This window comes from Somniosus microcephalus, chromosome 7 (genome assembly GCF_052327205.1).
Source record: "Somniosus microcephalus isolate GS21.2 chromosome 7, FLI_Smic_1.0, whole genome shotgun sequence".
NCBI classification, from domain to species: Eukaryota; Metazoa; Chordata; class Chondrichthyes; order Squaliformes; family Somniosidae; genus Somniosus; species Somniosus microcephalus.
Window position 1 is genome coordinate 32740715 of NC_140993.1, and position 11411 is coordinate 32752125.

The following is an 11411-nucleotide window of genomic DNA, read 5'->3' on the forward strand; positions in this document are numbered from 1 at the left end:
TGAATATATTCAAGGCTGAGATAGATAGATTTGTGAAATCCAGAGGAATTAAGGGATATGGGGATAGGGCAGGAAAGTGGAGTTGAGGTTGAAGATCAGCCTTGATCTTATTGAATGGCGGAGCAGGCTTGAGGGGGCGTATGGCCTACTCCTGCTCCTAATTCTTCTGTTCTTATGTTATTATTTGCTCTCCCTTCCTTCTGTTTTGGTATTGTCTGCAAACTTGGAGGTTTTGTTCACTACGGTTGAATTTAAGTTGCATTGTCACGTTGAAGGAGCTAAGACATAAATTCCTACAACACCACCATCTGGTGTACAGACTCCCCAGTTGCCTGGTCCTTGATAAGTAAGTACATAGGAGCAGCCACTGTGAGATCAGGGGATGTGCCCAAAATAACTCATGAAAAATATAGTGCAGCCATTTCTGAGTCAACTCCAATAGGTATGAAAAAGAGAGCAGCGAGGAGTGGCGGCAGTTTAAAAGCGGCGGCAGCGAGGCGAGGCCCGACCACAGTGGCTGGACCTGGGTGAGAGCAGCGAGGAGCAGCGGCTGTTTAAAAGCGGCGGATTCAGCGAGGCTTACCAATTCAGCAGCAGGGGAGAGAGGTAAAAAGTAATCAAAGTGTGACGTCACCAGGAAGCAGGTAAGTGATTGGTTGGTAAGTATTTCTTTTTTAAACTTTAACTCTGATTTATAGTTTCTAAGGTCTCTCTCTGGTGTAGCGGGGACTGTTGGTAAACCATTTAACTGTAGTGTAATTAGTGGGATTGATTGATTTAAATTCAATTAATTAACGGGTAAGTCATGGCAGGACAGCCCGGCCACGTGATATGCTCCTCCTGCGATATGTGGGAACTCAGGGACACTTCCTGTGTCCCTGACAACTACATGTGCAGGAAGTGCATCCAGCTGCAGCTACTGACAGACCGCATTGCGGCACTGGAGCTGCGATTGGATGCATACTAGAGCGTTCGCGATGCTCAGGACATCGTGACTAGCACGTTTACGGAGTTGGACACACCGCAGGTAGAGGTTGGACAGGAAGAAAGGGAATGGGTGACCAACAGGCAGAGTACTAGCGCAGGCAGGTAGTGCAGGGGTCCCCTGTGGCCATCCCCCCTCTCCAACAGATACACCACTTTGAGTACTGTTGGGGGGGATGGCTTATCAGAGGAAGGCAGCAGCAGCCTGGTACCAGGGGTGGCTCTGCTGCACAGAATGGGAGGAAAAAGAGGGGTCGAGCTATAGTAATAGGGGATTCTATTGTAAGGGGAATACATAGGCGTTTCTGCGGCCGCAAACGAGACTCCAGGATGGTGTGTTGCCTCCCTGGTGCAAGGGTCAAGGATGTCTCCGAGCGGCTGCAGAACATCTTGGAAGGGGAGGGTGAACAGCCAGTTGTCGTGGTGCATATAGGCACCAACGATATAGATAAAAAGCGGGATGAGGTCCTAAAAGCGGAATATAGGGAGTTAGGAGGTAAATTAAAAAACAGGACCTCAAAGGTAGTAATCTCAGGATTGCTACCAGTGCCACGTGCGAGTCAGAGTAGAAATAGAAGGATACTTCAGATGAATACGTGGCTAGAGGAATGGTGCCAGGGGGAGGGATTCAAGTTCCTGGGACATTGGAATCGGTTCTGGGGGAGGTGGGACCAGTTCAAACCGGACGGTTTGCACCTGGGCAGGGCTGGAACCGATGTCCTAGGGTGAGTGTTTGCTAGTGCTGTGGGGGAGGGTTTAAACTAAAATGGCAGGGGGTTGGGAACCTGAGCAGGGAGACAGAGGAAAGGGAAACAAGGATAAAAGCAAAAGAAAGGAAGGAGAATAACAAAAGTGGCAGTCAGAGAAATCAACGGTTTAAATCAAACGTGGCCACAGAAAATAATAATTCTAATAGGTCTAAGAGCGTTAAAAAAACAAGCCTGAAGGCTTTGTGTCTTAATGCGAGGAGCATTTGTAATAAGGTGGATGAATTGGCTGCGCAGATAGAGGTAAATGAATATGATTTGGTTGGGATTACGGAAACGTGGCTCAAGGATGGCCAAGACTGGGAACTCAACATCCAGGGGTATTCGATATTCAGGAAAGATAGGCAAAAAGGAAAGGGAGGTGGGGTAGCATTACTGGTTAAAGAAGGGATTAACACAATTGTAATGAAGGATATTAGCTCTGATGATGTGGAATCTGTATGGGTAGAATTGAGAAGTACTAAGGGGAAAAAAACATTAGTGGGAGTGGTATATAGACCTCCAAACAGTAAGGCAGAGGTTGGGGATGGCATTAAAAGGGAAATTAAAGAAGCATGCAATAAGGGCACAGCAGTCATCATGGGTGACTTTAATCTACATATAGATTGGGCTAACCAAATTAGTAACAATACTGTGGAGGAGGAATTCCTGGAGTGTTTACGGGATGGTTTCCTGGACCAATATGTCGAGGAACCAACCAGAGATCAGGCCATCTTAGACTGGGTATTATGTAACGAGAAAGGATTAATTAGCAATCTTGTTGTACGAGGCCCCTTTGGTTGGAGCGATCATAATATGATCGAATTCTTCATTAAGATGGAGAATGAAGTAGTTGACTCAGAGACTAGGGTCCTCAATTTAAATAAAGGAATCGACGATGGTCTGAGGAGCGAGTTGGGTAGGATTGATTGGGGAATGGCACTCAAAGGGTTGATGGTGGATAGACAATGGCAAACATTCAAAGACCGAATGGATGAGCTACAGAATTTGTTCATCCCAGTTTGGCATAAAAATAAAACAAAAACGGTGACTCAACCGTGGCTAACAAGGGAAATTAGGGATAGCATAAGATCCAAGGAGAAGACATATAAATTGGCCAGAAAAAGCAATAATCCTGAGGATTGGGAGCAGTTTCGGATTCAACAAAGGAGGACAAAGGGATTAATTGAGAGAGGGAAAATAGAACATGAGAGTAAGCTATCAGGGAACATAAAAACTGACACAAAGCTTTTATAGATATGTGAAGAGAAAAAGATTGGTGAAGTCAAGCGTAGGTCCCTTGCAGTCAGAATCAGGGGAATTTATAATGGGGAACAAAGAAATGGCTGACCAACTAAATACATATTTTAGTTCTGTCTTCACAAAGGAGGACACAAATAACCTCCGAGAGATGCCGCGGAACATAGGGTCTGATGAAAGGGTGGAACTGAAAGAAATCAGTATTTGTAAGGAAATGGTGTTAGGAAAATTGATGGGACTGAAGGCCGATAAATCCCCAGGGCCTGATAATCTACATCCTAGGGTACTTAAGGAAGTGGCCCTAGAAATAGTAGATGCATTGCTGGTCATCTTCCAGAACTCGATAGACTCTGGAACAGTACCCATGGATTGGAGGGTAGCTAATGTTACCCCACTATTCAAAAAAGGTGGTAGAGAAAAAGTGGGGAATTATAGACCGGTAAGCCTGACATCGGTCGTGGGGAAAATGCTAGAGTCCATTATAAAAGATGTAATAGCAGAGCACTTGGAAAGCAGTGACAGGATCGGACAAAGTCAACATGGATTTACAAAAGGTAAATCATGCTTGACTAATCTACTGGAATTTTTTGAGGATGTAACTGGTAAAATAGATAAGGGAGAACCAGTGGATGTGGTGTATTTGGACTTTCAGAAGGCTTTTGATTAAGAGATTAACGTGCAAAATTAAGGCACATGGGATTGAGGGCAAGGTATTGACTTGGATAGAGAACTGGTTGGCGGACAGAAAGCAAAGAGTTGGAATAAACGAGTTGTTTTCCGAGTGGCAGGCAGTGACTAGTGGGGTACCGCAAGGATCGGTTCTAGGACCCCAGCTGTTCACAATATATATTAATGATCTGGACGAGGGAATTGGATGTAATATCTCCAAATTTGCAGACGACACAAAGCTGGGTGGGAGGGTATGCTGTGAGGAGGATGTCATGAAACTCCAGTACGATTTGGACAGGTTGGGTGATTGGGCAGAAACATGGCAAATGCACTATGATGTGGATAAATGTGAGGCTATCCACTTTGGTGGCAAAAACAGGAAGGCAGATTATTATTTGACTGGCAATAGATTGGGAGAAGGGGAAGTGCAAAGAGACCTGGGTGTTCTTGTGCACCAGTCGCTGAAGGTAAGCATGCAGGTGCAGCAGGCGGTTAAGAAGGCAAATGGTATGTTGGCCATCGTAGCAAGAGGGTTCGAGTACAGGAACAAGGATGTCTTTCTACAGTTGTACAGGGCCTTGGTGAGACCACACCTTGAGTATTGTGTGCGGTTTTGGTCGCCTTATCTGAGGAAGGACGTTCTTGCCATGGAAGGAGTGCAGCGAAGATTCACCAAGCTGATACCTGGGATGGCAGGAATGACGTATGAGGAGAGATTGTGTCGATTGGGCTTATATTCACTGGAGTTTAGAAGATTGAGAGGGGATCTCATCAAAACCTATAAAATTCTGTCAGGCCTGGACAGACTAGATGCAGGAAGGAGGCCTGGACAGACTAGATGCAGGCAGGATGTTTCTGATGGCCGGGGAGTCCAGAACCAGGGGTCATAGTCTAAGGATAAGGGGCAAGCCATTTAGGACTGAAATGAGGAGGAATTTCTTCACCCAGAGAGTGGTGAACCTGTGGAATTCTCTGCCACAGAGGGCGGTGGAGGCCAGTTCATTAAATATATTCAAGAAAGAGTTGGATATATTTCTTAAGGCTAAAGGGATCAAGGGGTATGGTGAGAAAGCAGGGACAGGGTACTGAATTTGGATGATCAGCCATGATCTCATTGAATGGCGGAGCAGGCTTGAAGGGCCGAATGGCCTACTCCTGCTCCTATCTTCTATGTTTCTATGTTAAAAATGTACATTTTTAAAAATTCAGTTTAAAAGAAAAATCTTTGAGCTGAGTAATTTTATTTTTCACTGCAGAAATGAGGAATGCGTACAATGTATACAACTGTTCTGTGAAGTTATAAACCAAGCAGCACTATGATGGTTTTTAGCTCTCGTAACTATGCTTACAAGGAACTATTCTTGCCCGCTGCAGTTCAGCTGCATTCTAATGTGTTCTTTGCCTCATTTAACTTATGGTAAAATGCCACATATCGCAGCGACTGGCCTCCAACAGTGACTGTAAATCTTGTGCAACCAGTAAATGTTAAGGGTTTGCTTTCTCTGATTTACGATGTTTTGCTGCGAATTAGCATAAAGCGTGTCCGTGTTACAAGAGATGCCCAGTACCATCAGGGACAATGACATGACCATTATTTAATGCTGCTTCACAATTGGATCAGCACGCCAAGCACTTTCAAGTTACAGGCGTGTATTTCTTCCTCCAACCTTTAGGATGCTGTTCTTTTTTTTGTTCATTTTGCAGTTGGTTTCCTTTTTCTCTTCAGATCTTCAGAGTCATTCTTTTCCTCCTATTTTTTCCCCTTCATGCTGAGTACATTTCTGTGAGTGTTGGCCAATTTTCAGTTCCTCAACCAAGCGGCCATTTTTTCATTGGCGAGCCTTGACTCTGAGCCTCAGCAGGTTATTCGGCCATAGAGGGAATCGTACCCATGCATGTCACTGGAGCATGTAACCTAGCCCAGGAGCACCGAGGCCCATCATAGCATCCAGGCTGCCAATTCGGCTGAGATCATCTCACTCATTAGCTGAGTGAGCTAGAGTGGAAGGTAGTGTAAACTTGAGGTCATCCAAAACTCGGCTGCCCGTGTCCTAACCCGCACCAAGTCCCGTTCACCCATCACCCCTGTGCCCGTTGACCTACATTGGCTCCCGGTTCAGCAGCGCCTTGATTTCAAAATTCTCATCCTTGTTTTCAAATCCCTCCATGGCCTCGCCCCTTCCTATCTCCGTAATCTCCTCCAGCCCCACAACCCCCCGAGATATCTGCACTCCTCTAATTCTGCCCTCTTGAGCATCCCTGATTATAATCGCTCAACCATTGGTGGCCGTGCCTTCTGTTGCCTAGGCGCTAAGCTCTGGAATTCCCTCCCTAAACCTCTCCACCTCTCTACCTCTCTTTTCTCCTTTTAAGACGCTCTTTAAAACCTACCTCTTTGACCAAGCTTTTGGTCACCTGCCCTAATTTATCCTTATGTGGATCGGTGTCAAATTTGTTGTCTTAAAATACTCCTGTGCAGTGCCTTGGGATGTTTTACTACATTAAAGGTGCTATATAAATACAAGTTGTTGTTGTTGTGTAATGAGTCTTGATTGCAAGTCGCTGAAGAAGCAGGGCGGAAGAGGAAAAGAGAAAAGTTCATAGTATCGCTATCAATGGAATGGAAAGGTTGCAATGAAGAGAGAGAGTGATTGAAGGCTAGAGGTGAAAGAATGATCACACATCCATCGCATGACAAATGATTTCTTGTATCCTGTCCAGTAGTGTGCAAGACGGGTGCTGGAAGAGCCTCTCAAACATGAATTCAAATCATGAACAAACGTGGGCTTTGTGAGAGTTAAAAACAAACCGTTAACCTTAGCTAAGGTGCTGTATGATGTCATAAACAAGCCACAAATGAAATCCGTTCTGTTACTGTTACATCATAAACTTCATTTTGGCAGTGAAGTGCCAGTTGATATTTCACTTCTAAAAGTGTCATCACTTGTGTGAAATATGGGATCAATGTAGAAGTAGACAGATGGCTTGCAGTTTTGTGTAATAAAGCTGTAAGTTAGCCTTTATTCTGACAGTTAAGCAGGGATAAACTCAGCTCACCATATCTATACGCAGACTCCTACCTAGAATAAAGGACGAGGACCCTTAACACCACTAAAAGATAATGAACCATGTGCTCTTCCTCTCACATGAAAATAGAGTGCTCCAAGAGATACCTGGCATTCAAGAATGGTGTTCGTTCAGGTGATTTGTTGCAGGATATAACATGCACACAAGTTCACAAATGGTTTTCCTTTCCTTTTGACGGGTTGGTTGAACAATTCGCCTGTCCGCTCCCATGTGGGTGGCAGCAGCACCTGTTTGGTGTGGAACTGTAGAGTTAAGGGATCTGAGCTGGGGACCTGCACAGGATCTGACTCGGAGTTGCAGGACACTTCAGCAACACTGGCACTTGAGGTTGCCTGGATGTTCCCTACCTTTAGGCCTTTGATCGTTCACTGGAGCTCTTGCGTGTCACGGCCGGCCTCTCTGATGGATGGAAGTGGGTGACTGGATGGAAGCAAATTGATTCAGTCGGTTGATTAGCGAGCCAATATTTATGGATTTCTGATTAAATTAACCACAGAAAACAAACTGCCAAAACAAAAATCTGCTCAATGCCTGTTAATTTTATGATGGTAGACCACCGTAAGTACATCTATTTATAAATAGTCCCCTGTTATTTTATTTTGAAACAGTTATTTTTGGAAAGAAGTCCTGTGGGTTGAGAAGTTGTTTCCATTTTATTAAAGATGTTTTTTGGCCTTGGAATCCAATGCTGAATGTTTCCTAGTGAAAGTTACCATGGAAATGGAACTCCCTGTGGGTGACAGCAAACAATCCCGGCATCTCTCTGCTTGCTGAGCATGTTTTCTGACTTAAGAAGATAGCACTGCTGATTAGTCAAGAGTGCCATGATGATTTGCAGCAGGTAAATAGCTGAGTGGAATTAAACCAGCAAGGGCTTTTCTTTTTGCCAAGAGTGAAATGCAGTAATCATGGAAATGTGTGCTAAAAGCAGGGGAGAAATGGCATAAAAAGTGTTGATGGACATTTGTGCTCTTTTGAGTTTTCTGGCAGTTCGTAAAATGTCTGATTAACGATAATAACTTTTTCATAAGAAGACAACATGTGTTTGTTAAGGACTTGGTAATGAGCTTTCAGGGAAAGATACAGCAGTTTCCCACTGAGAGAACTGAAAACAACCAGGACTTGTGTCTGCTCACCAACAGAGCTGGAGATAGTTAGACAAAGGGGTGCACTAGGATGTCGAAGTAGTATTGTGGCATTGACAAAATGAATAATCAGGCATTCAGAAGGAGTTCAAGGGCTCTGTTACACCATCTTCTGTTTGTAGCTGAGATATATTAAATGCACCACAAGGCAGTACAAACAATTTGACTTATTGCAGATCATGTTAACAATAGCAATCTGCATGTTGTCATGGTTTCTGTTTCTATGTATCTCTGAGGTACAGGTAGACTATCCTTTATCCGCACTTCTGAAAACCGAAAGTTTTTTTGTGGAGCGTAAGTCATGCGCACGACATAACCCGAGTGGCGCCAAACATGACCCGACGCGGCCGATGCTTTTCTGACCTAATTTGTGGGCCAGCTTAGCGTAGGAGTCAACCGATATCCGGCTTTCCCACAACTGGCGGCGGCAGTCGAGCCCCAGACCCCCGCTAAGTCAAGGAATTCAGATACGGAGCAGGGGGAGCTGTAAACAGACTGTGAGCGGCAGCACAGAGAAGCAGGAAGAGGAATGAGACACGGAACAGTCGCAAGAGGTAGCCTGAACTTTTAAAATTTATATTAAATACAAATACTAATTACCAAATTAATTTAATGTTCAGAGTTTCCCAGTCTGAAATAATACCTTCTGAAATCCGAAAACCGAAACACAGCTGGTCCCAAGGTTTTCGGATAAGGGATAGTCAACCTGTATTAGCCTGAAATTCTGGGGACTCGCTCTTGCTTGCAAGTGCTTGTATCTCACCTTTCTTTTTCTTCTCTTTACCCCTCTTGGGCCCTTATCCTGTCCCCGCTCCTTCCTGTCAGCCATTCATGCCACCATTCGTCTGCTGGGGCCTAATCCTACCAACCACCTTCCTGCTCACTGCACCCACCACTGCCCCCTGGACTGTGCCAGCACATCAACAATCACCACGGCTATCTGCACTTACAGCCAGAATGTCCATTCACTCACCAACAAGGTCCTAGCCATTCATGACCTTATTGTGGATAGTTGCATTGACATCATGGTTTTGACAGAAACTTGACTTATGAATGGCGGTATGGCCCTTATGGTCATATCACACCTTAGTCTCTTGCCCCCTACTCCTCTAGTACTGTCTCCTCCTTCGAGCACTTCTCCTCCTTCATGCTCCACCCTCTATCTCCATTGTCCCCCCAAAACCCCACCCTAAGTTTCTCACTGAGATATTTACCATCTTTCCTCCCTTAGCATCTGCATTCTCAGTCATTTCAATCTCAATCGCAACTCACCTTGCCCCCTCTCCTTCAATTTCACTGCCCTCCATCATCCCTTAACCTCTCCCTTCATATAAACTCACCACGCCCCTCGACCATGCGCCCATGGTCTCAATCACGGACAGGATCATCTCTGACCACTCCCTTGTATCCCTCGCCATTCACAGCCCCTTACTACAATTGTACAGGACTTCTATGTCTTTTCGAAGATTTTGACCATCTATTCAGTTGCCTCTGCCACATCCTCCCCGCACCCCCCCTCCCCCACCAACCATCTGCTTGTTTCTCTCATCTCTTCTCACCCCCTCCAAGCTCACCTAGTCCACAAGACCCACCTCCTGCTCTCTTGACCCCAATCCCACTGAACTGCTGGCCACCTAACCTCCCCTCCTGGCTCCCATACTAGCTGACATTGACACAGTACCTCTACTCAGGTACTGTCCTCTCCCTTTCAAAACTACTCTAATCACCTGTCTCCTCACAAAGCCCACCCTTAACCCCTCTGTCCTTGCAAACTACCACCCCATCTCCAACCTCCCTTTTTTCTCAAGTCCTTGAATGTATGGTTGCCTCCCAAATCAATTCTCATCTTTCCCTCAAATCCAGGTTTATATCTCTCCAGTTAGGTTTCTGCCCCAGCCACAGCACTTGAAACTGCCCTAACCAAAATCACCAATGACATCCTCTGTGTTTATATCCCTCCTCATCCTTCTCGATCTCTCTGCAGCCTTTGACATGGTTGACCACACCATCTTCTTCCAACACCGCTCGTCCTATCTTCTATATTTCTATGTTTCCATTTCAGCTCAGTTGGACTACCCTTGCTTGCTATCCAATCATAGCTAGAACATCTCCAGCAACGCCTTATCTTCCTGCCCTCAAACCATTAGCTCTCGAGTCCCGCAAGGATCTATCCTTGGCCCCCCTCCTCTTCCTCATTTACAAGATTCCCCGTGGTGACATTATCTGAGGACATGAGATTGGGTACATGTACACTGACAAAACCCAGCTCCAACGCTTCTCTCACCCTGCCACCCCCTCTGTGTTGTGAGCTGCAGTTTCCTCCAGGTTAACATTGGGGAAACCCAATTCATTGTCTTCAGCCCCCGCTACAAACTCCATACCCTAGTCACCAATTCCATCCTCCTCCCTGGCCACTGTCTCAAGTTGAACCAGACTGTTTGCAACTTTGGCATTCTATTCCGTCCCGAGCCCATATCCTCTCCATCACAAAGAACGCCTACTGCCACCTCCAAACCATTGCCAAACACCATCCCCCCCTCAGCCCATCTGCTGCTGAAACCTCATCCATGCCTCCAGACTTAACTATTCCAAAACTCTCCTGGTTATGCGGGTACGGGAGCACAGTGGTTACGTCACTGGACTAGTAATCCAGTAGGCCTGGACTAATGATCCAGAGGCATGAGTTCAAATCCCACTATGGCAGCTATTAAATAAAATCTGGCATAAAAAACTAGTATCAGTGATTGTGAAACCATTGGATTGTTGTAAAAACACTAATGTCCTTTAGGGAAGGAAATCTGCCGGTCTGGCCTATATGTGACTCCAGACTCACAGCAATTTGGTTGACTCTTAATTGCCCTCTGAAATGGCTGAGCAAGCCATGTATGTATTCAGAAAAGCACCACCTGCTTGTGGGATTAGGCAATAAATGCTGGCCTTGCTGGCAATAAAAGAAAATGCCTCCCGTCCTACATCCTCCATAAACTTCAGCGCATGCCTACACCTTATACCGTATCAAATTCTGTTCACCCATCACCTACATTGGCTCCCAATTCCCCCAACACCTCAAATTTAAATCCTTGCCCCTCCCTCTCTCTCTGTAGCCTCTTACGGCCCTACAATCTTTCAAAAACTCAGCATCCATTCAACTCTTGCCTCTCCCGGTATGTCTGACCTTGTGCAATTAGCCTCCTGCCTACCTTATTGAACACCTTCTGAAAGTCTACATACACCACAACTACTGCAGTCCCTTTATCTATACAATCAGTCACTTCTCCCAGGAAACTCAAATATGACGTGCCTATAAAAAAAAACCATGTTGCCCTTGATTATTCAATGCATCGCTACATTCTCGCTAATTATGACTTCCAAGAGTTTGCCCACAGCTGACATTAGACCAACTGGTCTATCGAAAAGATAGTAACAGGTGATAATTACAGTAAACCTCTTCTGTAGAAGAAGGTCTACTAAGTATTGTAAATCACCTTTTATTGTCACTGCCCTAATCCATGTACACAGG